Genomic DNA, 10,339 nt, shown 5'->3' with positions numbered 1-10,339 from the left:
TCTGTGAGGAGCAGGAGTGGCTGCTTGGGCGAGCAGGGAACTGGGCGGCGGGGAATGCAGCGGGGAATGGTTCTGTGCCAGAAAGGCAGGTTGTGGTTTGCTTTCTAGGAAGGCAGCAATCGGCAGAGCGTCCAATCGAGAGGTGAAAGCCACGCAGGTATCGGTTCTGTGCTGGAAAAGCAGGTTACAATTGGCTGCTTCGCTTGGAACAAAAGCCCAAGCGGCCAACCGCGGTGTCGGGAATCCAGTCTGGAATGGTTTCGTGCCCGGTAGCCACCTGCCTGGGGGGGAAGCACCGTGCAGAGCGGGCAGTTGTGCGGTGGGGGATTCTTTCGGGAGGAGGGGGCTGTGGGGCAGCCCGTGGCGGCGGCTGCCGAGGGCCCCGGGGGGAGGGATGGTTGCCCCGCAGTGTGGGGCCGGGGGGCGGCAGGAGCCCCCGGCGGGGCCGGGCGGTGCGGTGCCGGCTGGCTGCTAGGTGGAGCCCGCGTCCGCGCAACCCAGATCCGGGCTCTCGCCGCTCCCCCGCCCCTCGCCTCGCCGCCCGCCCGGCTCCGTGCGGCCGCCGCCGGGCAGGGCAGCAGCGCAGCACCGCCCGCTGCCGCCGCCTCCTCCTCCTCCTCCCCTTCACCGGGCCCCGCTCACGGCCCTGCGGCGGGCGCGGGTGCTGCGGATCCCACCGCCCCGGAGCGCCTCCGCCCCTCCCCGTCTGCGTGCGTGTGCGGTGCGTGTGTGTGCGCTGTGCCGAGCGGAACCGAGCCCAGCAGTGCCGGCGGGGCCGCCCGCCCGCGGCCATGGGGCCCCCCCGCGCCCGCTAGGCACTGCGCGGGGCGCGCCCGCGGAGCCGCCCTCCCGCGCCGGGGCTGGCGGACTCCCGGTCTCCGCAGCGGGAGGAGGAGGAGGAAGAGGAGGAGGAGGAAGGACCTGGGGTGCTGGCGGCGGAGCCCGGGGAGCTGAGGACCACCGGCCTCCCTCTGCGCCGTCGTCTTTGTGTCCCCCGGCGGAGCGAGGGGCCGCGGGCAGGGGAGCGGATGCAAAGAGCGGCTGGTGCTGGAGGGGGAAGAGAAAAAGGGGGATGGTGGAAGATTTCTGTCCCGGATTTTTGGTGTGGCTTTTTTTTTTTTTTTTTCCTGGTGGTCTCCTCGGCGGCGGCTGTTCTTCCCCAGAAGCAGCAGCAGCATAGGCAATGACTGCCGCATAAGAATCGTCTGACCGGTGGTGCCTGCTCTGGAGACACCACCTGGGTCTGAAGTTGCCCGTCTGAAGGAGGTAAATCGGAGCGAGGCTTTGGTCCAGAGGGATCGGTGACGGCGGGGGAGAAGAGGGAACGATCGCCTCCCCCATCTCCGCACACCCTCCGTCCTCCGGGAGGGAGCCTGTGTAGCAGAACACGGCGGAAGAGGAGAGACTCTTTCTTAGTCTTGGGGTTTTTTTTTTTGGTTTTTCTTCTCCTTTTTCGTTTTTTAAATTTATTTTTTAAAAATTTCCTTCCTTGAGGGACGTTCCGTGCTTCTTACTCCCACCCCCTTTTCCTCCTTGCTGGGGCCTTTGGTACTGGTCTGCTTCTTACCCCCACCCGTGGTTTTAATGGCTGGATTGTGGCAGCAGCTCCCTGCTGCAGGTTGTTGAGGGACTGATGAGGACTCGCATCTCGGGAGCCGGAGGTGACTAAGGGTAAGAAACCTCCCCGCGGATGGATGCTCACCACCCCTTGCCTGCCCGTCAGTCTCGCCCTTGCCCGCTTGCGTTGGGCACACGCTTGGATTGATTTCGTAATAAGGATACTTGGTTTTCGGGGGGCTGGATCCTCCAGGTAAGGGGGGAAGCGTCTCTCGGGGTCTGCGTGCTGGCGGGTGGGGGGTGGTGGAGGGAGGAGGGACAGGCGGTGGGGACAAAGGGGTATTCTGTTAGTGGGGAAATGCCTTGTAGGCTCCAGCTGGGTTTGGCCGTGCATAACGGGTGGTGAAGGCAGTGAGTAGATGGAGGAGACCTGGTGGGTTTTGTTCTGCTTCTCCTGTATTTCTACACCCCGTTGGACCCTTGGGTTTTCTGGTGTTGCACTGAGGAGTTCCCGAGTTTAATGTGTACCCTCCATCCTCGTGCCCAGCCCTTTGTGGATCTATATTTCTATTTTATTGCTGCAAGGGTGCCTCGAGGAGCAATTGTTGTTCTGAATAGCAGAAGGCAGGGCTTGAGGCACAGGTGGGGAGGTTTTTGAATTGGGAGGACGTGTTGAGGATGGCATGTGTGTGGCTATGGGGTGGTAAGGTAGAGGTATGTGTCCAGCCCAGCTGCTGTGGGTTACAGGTAGGCAAAAGCTTCCCTTGCTTTGCAGCCATAGGGGGAACTGTATGGTCCAGGTAGATGCATTGCATAGATGTTGAGAGCTTCCCACCTCCTGCCTGGGAGATTGCTTTTGCTGGCTCCAGCAGTGTAGGGCTGGCATTCATCTGAGGGATTTTTGTTCATAAGGGCTGGTATGTATAGCTAGAAGAAGAAAATTGCTTTTTTTTTTTTTCTTTTCCCTTAAATGCTTTTGTAAAATTTCTGAACTCTTGGTTTATTTCTTTGCTTAACTATTTAATTGCATTCCCCTCGCAATCATCTTTTGATTGTTTAACTTGGAAATATGGTTGTAAGGCTGGTGATGGCTCCTTGCTGTGAGCCAGGGAGCAGCCCTTTTCTCTTTCCCAGTCTACAGAGCTTACCTCCAGCTGGTGCTTTTATTGGTAACGAAGATGTAGGTGCCATGCCCCAAACTGTGTCCTGGATATCTGGAGTCATTGGTTTCAAGGGCTTGATCACCAGTCTTGTGTCCAGAAACAAATGTAGCATCCCCAATACCTTAAAGTGGGTTTTTTTCCTGCTGATTACCACATAGACAGGTAGATATTTAGTTTTGCATTAGGGATGGTGAGGTAGGAAAGGAGCCTCTCTTTCTCTTCTGTTCCTGATCTGTTTGATTCTTCTCTGCAGTGGTTAATACAGCAATAGCAATGGGTTGTTTTCTGCTTGTAGCATTTACCCAAAAAAAGACCATATCTGTTGTATTTACCTTCTGGCTTAGATCACTTATTAGGAGGTAGCAGCATTTGCAGTCTTCCAGTCCTGATTCCCAGGCATCTAGCTGCTACAGGCAGGAGGGGAAAAAAAAAAAGGGTGAAAATGCTATCTGTGTTTTGATGGAAGGCAGCTGGATAGGCTGCTAGTTGAAGTTTCTTTTTGTATGATAGCACCGATAATTCCAGAGGGTTGGATCAAGATTTTTCAAAGCTGACTTTAAAAAAAAAAAAAAATAAATTTCCCTGGAGGTAAAAATAAGTAAGTTCCAATTTCATTGTGGAATGCCATCTCCCGAAGAGCACAGCCAGTGCTGCCTGCTTGGTATTGAGTAGTGTGTGCTTTGTAGAGCTCATTTATCATAATTCCTAGGGGGCTGTGATATGAACAGGCTTCATATGTGTATTTATTAGGAAAAAATGTAAATGTCGGTATTAGGAAAAAATCCTTCCTTGGAGGATTTTTTTTTTTTATGGGGGTAAACCAGGTAGTGTAGGTTAAAACAGGGTGCTGTCAAAAAGTCTGCAGATGCTGCTTAAGAATATCAGACAGGGGAAAGAGAAAATCTGCCCACCCGTGCCCGTGCTGGGTCACAAAGTTCAGGTTAGGGCTCTCCCGTAACACCAGGGTTTGTTTTTTTTCCTAAAGGTAAAAAAAACCAAACACCTTTCAGAAGGCAGGAGTCAGGGCCCTTTGTTGTGGTTGAGGCTGTTCAGCTCCTTAAGAGTAGTTTTCCTGATTTATGCCTGGTTTACCATAAAGTGACTGTTGTCTTTTTACCTGCCAGTAAAAAATAAAGTGGATACAGATCTCTGGTATGTCTGTTTGCAAAAGGACAGAAATTTTTATAAAATTAGTGTTGGCTTCTGAGCATAATTTTTATTATTCAATAAAATGTGAATTTTCCCTTTTCTTCTGGGGGCTATTAGGAGAGGATATGTTTAATTTCCTATTTAATTCCAGAGCAAGGTAAATGGCAGTGCAGATTGATGACAGTGAAAACACTGAGTCCTGCTCTGTGGGGCAATGAGATTTTAATGGTATTTATTGTTTTAAGCTAGCAAGTCCTTACTTAAAATGTTTTGTTTGACAAAAGTTGGAGCTGGGTTTTTGGTTTCTTGGTGCCCCTCTGGAGGTGGTGGAGCAGCTTGTGTTTCAGCCAAGGAAATTTAACCCCAAGAGCTGCCAGGTTGATCCCCTTCATTTGTTTTCTGCATTGCTTGGCTGTGGGTCCCACAGGTTAGGATGCCATGGGGACACAAGGGGTGATGTGGTGGAGGTGTTTGGCTCAACTATCCTGGTGTTAATTGCAGGAAAGACTTTTTTTTTTTTCTCACAGTAGAAACAAATTGCCCTGCCTGCTGGTGGAAAAAAAAAAAAATCTGGTCCCCTTTCCTAAATGCAAGTAGGTTTGTGGGTAAAGATGCAGGCAGATGCTTTGAGCTGGCTGGTGATGAGCTAGGTGTTTGCATGCTGCCCAGCATCACAGGGCTGTTATAAAAACAAATGATTAAAGATTTAGAGGCAGGTGAAGTGCCAGGTCTGGAGAGGTGTACGCGTGATCCTCAGCTTTGGTCAATATGTCAGCTGGAGGGCTTTGATGCTGCCATCAGGGTTTCAGGTTCAGAGTGTGAACGCATGCATCATCACCATGAGTAAGTGAGATGTGCACAGCAGAGTGAAGTCATTGTGAATGGAGTAGTCCTGGGAATGGGTGATTTGTAATTACAGAGTTTAATACTAGCAGTGTTTGGACTGGTGTAGATCGACTAGGAAACTATTTCATGCACAAAACAGTACACAGGGTGGGATGAAAATTGATCAAAGAAATGGAGTTCAGGTAGCAAGAACTGAACAGGGAAAAAATAAAACATGGAGGATGGGCCTAAGGCTTTTTATGATGTAAATACATTTTATTCCTTTCCTTCCCCCCTTTTAATTACATTACTTGGTGGCTGTAGAGACACTCCAGTGCTGTGATTGTGGTGATTTTGGTAAAACTTTTTATGCGTTAGAGCATTCTTGCACATCATGAGTGGTTTAGAAGAAGAACTCAAGTATTGCTGTTTTGGAGTGGTGATGGTCTGAGAGGTAGGCATCATGATATTGGTGTATTGCTTGGGGAAATAACGAGAGGCCAAGGCAGTCCTGCAAAACCAAGTGTTTTCCTGCCACTTTTGATGATGGGCTGCTTGCTCGTTGGGGTGGGTCACACTTGTGACCACTGGTGTTTTGAAGAAGTGTTTACCATAGTTCACGTGGACTCCCTGTTACACCTTGCTGGTCCTTTTCTCCTTCAGTACATGCTCTCCTGCACGGATGTGAATGCTAGAAATGCACCATGATGCTGTACTTTGGGTGTACACATGCTTCAGTCTCTGCTATAGGCAATGCTCTCCTCTGTTGGTAGGATGGAGGGCCAGAAAATGTGTCACTTGTAACAGGTCACTCTGCCCTGGGGAATTTGTAGGAATGTTAAGTGTCCCAGGCAGGGCAGTCTGGTGTGCTGGCTTCTGTGCCATCTTCTGGAGTCATGCCTCCTTGTCAGATCCTCACCACCATTCCGAATCAGGCTGTTCAGGCCCTGTTTGGGATGTGTGTGAATATGTCCTCATTTTAGTAGGTGCTGAGATGCTCCAGCAGTCCCTGACACCATCCTGGTGCCTGCAGGCAGTGGAAGCTCTCAGAGCAGGCTGCTGGTGTAGAAGGAGGGAGGAGCTTGCTTTTAAATATCTACTTTTAATACCTGGCTACTTTAATGGCAAGGAAACCACCTCTTACTCAGATCTGTGATGTGATTCTAGGACATTGTCCCATTGCCTGTTTTTAGCCTCCAAGCCTGTGGTGTAGTTCTTGCTTTATGTTCCACACTAGATAACCTCTGCAGCACTCAGTCTGAAACCCACGTGTCTACTGGGTGCAAATTAAGTGTTCATTTTTAAGATGACTTCTCTAAGGACACCTTGACACCGTAACATTACCTTCAGCAGTCTTCCCAGAGAGCCCTCTGATTCTGTCTGTAAGGCAGATGCATTTATCAGTCATTGCACAAGGCATCTGTAGCTGTAGAAAGGTAGTCTGTTCAGGCAATAAAAACTTTCTTTTAATTGTGTCCTGGTCTACTGTTTTACTTATTAAGATGTGCTTACCATAGCAATTTTCCTAGCCTGTCTGAAACCTGTTTTCCTTTGGCAGAGAAATGAGGACTAAACCATTTTTAAATGGCCTTTTTCTTTGTATCTTTTTTTTTTTTTTTTTTTTTTTTTTTTTTTTCTTTTTTTCCTCTCTTTTTAAGGTTTTCATCTCAGCTTCTTCAGGCCCACTCCTATCCAGGGTGGTATTGCTGCACCTGCAGTGGGGTTCCCACTGTGGGTGTTGGAGTAGCTTCCCTGCCAGGGGAAGATGCTGGAGAAAGTCAACTGTGGTATCTTTACACAAGCATTCCCCTACTTGATAGCATCATGTTTCCAGCTGTGTTGCAGTGTCTTTGCTAGAGGTGGCATTTCAGGCTGAACAAAAGTGTGTATGAGGGTGAAGACTTGAAATCTCTGCATACTTCTGAAATCTGCTTGTGAAAACGGTGGAAAAATTAAGATCAAGACACTTCCATTTCAGAGCTGACAGCTTTCGGTTGCAAGGGTCATGGAACAGATGCCATTCTGAGGGAAGCAAGCAAGAGTTTGGAAACTCTCCTAACTGGGCAGTATGAAGTTAGATATTTCATTTAAATGCCTAATAGCAATAAACTTTTACAGATGGTGTATGGCCTCACTAGCAGGGTGGTTTTTTTTTTGTTAAAGCACCTTAGTCAACATGTGAGTAATTAAATAGGAGCTACTGCAGTGGTTAAAAACCTAATGCTTCATCAGTCTGTAGCACACCTCTGGTTCAGTGCAGTGGATGCCTGACAAGGGAACAGATTTGAAATATTTTGCACAATGTTTTGAGTACAATGGGTCATAACTTTGCTACTACTAATTGTACTGGCTTTACTGGCTTGATTGCAGTTGCTTTGATTTACACCAGATAAGGTAATGGATTTTAAACTTCACCAGTGGAGCTAAGCATTTCTAAAATTTCAGTGAAATGCCATAAATACAAAGGAGCAACAGGAATGTTTTCTGCCAGTTAATGCCAAGTTAAAGCAAAGTCAAATAAATAGAACTATCTGTGCTTTTGTAGAGGTGGTGCTTAAAATGTGGTAGTGAATTGCCCTTCTATTTAATCCTGTGCAAAGGTACCTATTCTGAAAAGGGGTCTGGTCTAACCCTGGCACCTTTGGGTAAGACTTTAAGCAGTTTTGTACCAAGTAGTTTGCTTGTAGCAGTCACGTATGAATTTTTGCACTAAGTCCCTTTCCCATTCCACCTTTTTACAGAGGAGAGGATGGTGAGTGAATGGACACTGTTTAAAATTAGAGGGATAGAAACATTCTGACTAATGCAGTCTTAGTGTATCTTATTTTATGCAGACACATTTATATTAAAATTTGAGGAACAGCCATGGTCCTGATTTTTTTTTTTTTTTGTCAAACATGGAGGATTGAAAAAGGGGTATCTTAAGAATTGCACCTATACCCAAAACATGTGTATCCAATGATATATGTCTGTGTGTGCATGTACATAGGTTTGTCTGTGATATGATGGTGCTGATACATTGAGTTTTCTTAATTCTGTTGCCTGAAAAACTTTTCTCCCTATTGATTTTCTGATTATTTTTGAGTGCTTGAGAGGTAAATGGAGTGATGGACAAGAACAAAAAACTTGTGCACAGGCCTGCATTTTTAAAATTTAAGCTGCTCGGTTAGGAGCAACACTAAAATGAAACCACTAGATTTCCAGATATGCTGAGCACTCACATGGTTTATCAGAGTTAGTGCTGGTTCTTGTTTTTTTGTTGTATCTTCCTGTTCCCATTCTGAAGTTGCTGATGCCAAGGCTGCCTTAAAGAGAGATTTTTTTCACTGCCCTCAGAGCACACAAGAGAAGCCTCACTGTGCTGTTAGCAGCTTGCTTCAGGATGTCAACATTTTCCTTCAAAGACATCACAGGTGTTAGAGGTGTGTGCTAGCTAACTTTGGTCTGATCTAGGTGAGATGAGGAATTAGCTTGGAAGAGCCTAGCACTGGGAGCTGCACATCTGTTGACTGGTGGTTTGTTTTGTGTTTTTAATGTAGCCAGAGTGTTGTATTTGAAGACACTGGAAGAAGAGGGAGGTGTTGAGCAGAAGTGACCCTGGTTCTGTTTGGCTGGGGGTCCTGCTGCTTCCAGGCCCTGCAGAGGCACTGTGCTGCCTCACTGGTCAGCACCTTCTCACAAGCCAGGCCTTGGATTAAGCCCCTGAGAATAAGGGAGGGACCTGCGCCCAGTTTTTGATGTTCTGCATGGGTGGGTACCCTGAATACGTAAATGCATTCCAGTGACAGCTGACCCTGCAAGGAGATTTTCAATAGCTCTCTTTCTGTGTTTTTTTTCTTCATTTTTCTCTTTTTCTTCCTTTTTTCATTTTTTTTCTTTCTTTTTTTCTTTCCTTGAAGACTGCCAGGAAAAGGGTTAAAAAAAAAAAAAAAAAAGCACCATTGTAGCTGTTTCTTTGAATCAGTTTTACTGTTGGAAAATGTTGAGGAGCATTTCAGGGATCATGTTAACTCCTTTTCTTTCATGCTGCCTTCTTATGTGTTTTACTGACTGACACATGGCCATTTTGAAATGGTGCAAATTCCCATCACTCACTTCAAAGGGGACAGGTTTGTGGTGGTTTTTGGTTTTTTTGCTTTTATTCCAACAAGATGTAAGCTGCAGATTTTGTATCCAGAAATAGCCATGATGTAATGCAAACCTTTATTTGCCACTTCTGGCTATGTATTCTCTTGCAGCATTTAATTTGTGGTTTTGCTGTCTGCCCCCACCTTCCCCCACCTCTCCTTTCTTTCTGCAGTAAAAAAAAAAAAAAAGGCTTTTGGATTCTGTCCTGAATGACTTTTTATGTTAAGGCTGTCTGAAGGTACACAGCACTGGTCTGTGATCCTGTGCTAGATGGCTTATCCAGAGAAAAGCCATTCTCGTTTCCAGTACACCACAGGTTGCTGTATTGGAAATTGTGCCTCACCCTCAGCTCACCCTTGTTGGAACTGTGTGATATGAAATGTTATTACTTTGGATTTAGGTTGTTGAAATCAAGGCTTTTAACAATTTGGAAATATGCATATGTCCTGCTTTCTTCTGAGGGAAATGGTGATATGACTACTGCACTTGCAGCTCCCACAAGACAGACTCTTCAAGAAAATGTCACTTTGGATTATCTTTAATGGATGCAGGTGTGTGGCTGTGTCTTCCCTCCCCCCCTCCCTTTTTTTATTTTATTTTGAGAAGGACAATAATATTACAGTCACTGCTTGACTTGGTGCAGCTCCAGCATTATGCGTGTCTCCTCGTGTAAAATTCATCCTGATAGGTATCTGAAACACAGCGATTATGCTGCAGAGCCATGATCACTTCTGACCTTTTGATGAGCGACCCAAAATTACAATAGTAATGCAATTTATAAATCTCTTTAAGTAGGTCACCAGCGAGTCTCTCTGAAGCCTGTGCAGTGCATTTCCATCGCAGGAGCAGGGAGGACCTCTGGAACGTAGTCAGCTTCCCAAAGGAAGGTTGAAATGTGACCTGGGGATTACCCCTGTGCACATCTCCTTGTTTTAATGAGGAACACAGCTGTGTGTTTGCAGTGGGGCTGAGGTGTTGGGTGAAAATCAAGCACCTGCAGAAAGGTACTGGTGCAATTGCTTATTCTAGCCCCAAGAGAAGTTGTGATTTTCCCATTTGAGGGGAGAATTCGAAGCCCTGTGCTGTCTGTGGGGGCGTTGGTGGCGTGGAGAACAGGATATGGTGGGGAATGCGTTCAGGAGGTGCCTCACTCTTTGTCTCCTCCAGCTTTGGGAGCAGCAGATGGAGGGTTGTCTTCTTCAATGCCTTTCCGCTCGACTGCTCCCTCATCCCTCGTGCACAAAGGGCAGCCTAGCATAACCCATGGGCCAGGCTGAGGTGGGGAGGATGCCAGCTCTTGTTTGACCCTTTTCAAGCTGTGGGCTTGAGCACAGCAGGGGTGCAGGGGTCCTCCAAGTTAATGTAATTTGGGGTTAAAGCCTGTTCCAGCAGTAGGCTTCGTGGTGAAGCTGGCAACTTAAATAAAAATTAACAGCCGAAGTAATAGGAAGATTAGTGAAGAATATCATGGAAATCTGCTCTGTAGTAGCAGATGTGTTTTGCAATAGTAGTAACGT

At 47.2% G+C, this 10,339-nt stretch overlaps 1 protein-coding gene across 12 annotated transcripts in view; it reads left to right on the top strand.

The window, feature by feature from the left end:
• The first annotated feature begins 554 nt into the window (after window positions 1–554).
• The window catches only part of ADGRL3 (adhesion G protein-coupled receptor L3), a 406,353-nt gene continuing 396,568 nt past the window's right edge, over window positions 555–10,339 (top strand). For 5 of the 12 annotated variants that reach the window (XM_071742542.1, XM_071742536.1, XM_071742541.1 and 2 more), the window contains exon 1: window positions 559–1,810. The gene's annotated coding sequence lies outside the window, so the exon portion shown is untranslated. Of the gene's footprint in view, window positions 1,811–10,339 lie in introns of all 12 variants that reach the window. The other 7 variants (XM_071742547.1, XM_071742549.1, XM_071742546.1 and 4 more) reach the window with 4 other exon arrangements.

The sequence above is a fragment of the Heliangelus exortis genome, chromosome 4, assembly GCF_036169615.1.
Source record: "Heliangelus exortis chromosome 4, bHelExo1.hap1, whole genome shotgun sequence".
Lineage (NCBI taxonomy): Eukaryota > Metazoa > Chordata > Aves > Apodiformes > Trochilidae > Heliangelus > Heliangelus exortis.
This window is presented reverse-complemented; position numbering and strand designations above follow the sequence as displayed.